Raw genomic sequence first — 1655 nt, forward strand, 5'->3', positions numbered from 1 at the left:
AGCCTTAAGTCTTTATTAATTGTTAATTATAGGACTTTTTTTCGAATATTTAGAACAAAGTATCGAATGAAAAATTTAGAACTTAGGTATTAATTAAATTATAACTTTTAAATTGCAATTAAAAATTTAAAAAATATTTTTTCTATCTTCTCATAAAGTAATTTTTATACACTTAATTTTGACCTAAGAAAAGATTAATAAATAATCTATTAGAAAAATTTAACTGAACCCAAATTAGAGGTAATTTATTGTTAATAAATTAATTGAATTATTAATTCCTGTTAATATAAACTATATTTTAATACCACACCCAAATCGAGATAATTTAAATCAAGCTTCTAACTTGATAGTTATAGCATTAGTCTATTTATCTCTAAAAAAATTACTTATATAGTTTAAGTCAAACCTTATATTTTTAATATAAAATTATTAATATACTAAATTTTAATTATACGTAATAATTCATTTAAAAATATTTGAATATTTTCCCAGTACCTTCAATACTAAACTTTATTACATAAGCTATTTAAATTATACTAACAAATACATATGTACACATGTACGTATATATATATATTAAATATTAATAACAACAATTAAATAAATAACATTAACATACCTAAATATAAATAAACGTAATAATTTAATCTTAATAATCTTAAATCTCTCAAAAATATCCAAAACTATAGATTTACAAGAAAACTCAATCTAAATCTTATCAAATTCTAATGATTTATATCAATAAGGTATAAAAGGTTTATAAATATACCTAAAAAAAAATATTATTATTTACATAGAACTAATAAAATAAACAAAAAAGTAAAATTTTAAAAAATTATAAAAATACATAATCAACCCAATGACTACCCCTGACAAACATGCTCTTAAAGTAATTAACTTCAATAAAATATTTAAATAAACATAGGTAAAATCGAAAAATGTTACTCATGAAATTAATGAACCAAAAATCACACTCATTATAAGTAAAATAAACATCGACAAATTCATCCCCCATCTTCTAGTAAATATATATCAAGAAAAATAAAAATTAATTCTACCAAAGTAAATATAATAAACCAAACGAACAGTATAACTTACAGTAAAGCACAAAGACATAACTCTTATAACTAAAATTAATAAATTTAAACTCTTAGAATATAAAATCTCTATAATTAAATACTTTGAATAAAACCCAGCTATAAAAGGAGCCCCACATAAAGAAATTCTAGAAATATAAAACCTTATTAAAATAAAAGGAATAAATTCATTTATTTTACCATAAAATCGAATATCTTGATTATTAGATATTAAATGAATTATTGAACCTGCGCACAGAAATAATAATGATTTAAAAATAGCATGAACTTCTAAATAAAAAAATGACACATACTTATAGCCAACACTCAAAATCATTATTATTAAATCTAACTGACTTAAAGTAGACAAAGCAATAATTTTTATCAAATCAAATTTAAAATTAGCCATAAATCCAGCTATAAACATATGTTACGTCCTGGACTCCACGGGCTCTTTCATTTTGCAACTGAATATAATTATTAGATCTAACGGTAATGTTAAGAAGTAATTCGTGTAACGAGTTCCTGGAAAGGGAAACGAGAGCCAGCCGGATAAGATGGACAAGTCCGAACCGGGTG

The sequence above is a fragment of the Pseudomyrmex gracilis genome, unplaced genomic scaffold (genome assembly GCF_002006095.1).
Source record: "Pseudomyrmex gracilis isolate BER0280 unplaced genomic scaffold, ASM200609v1 scaffold_3056, whole genome shotgun sequence".
NCBI classification, from domain to species: Eukaryota; Metazoa; Arthropoda; class Insecta; order Hymenoptera; family Formicidae; genus Pseudomyrmex; species Pseudomyrmex gracilis.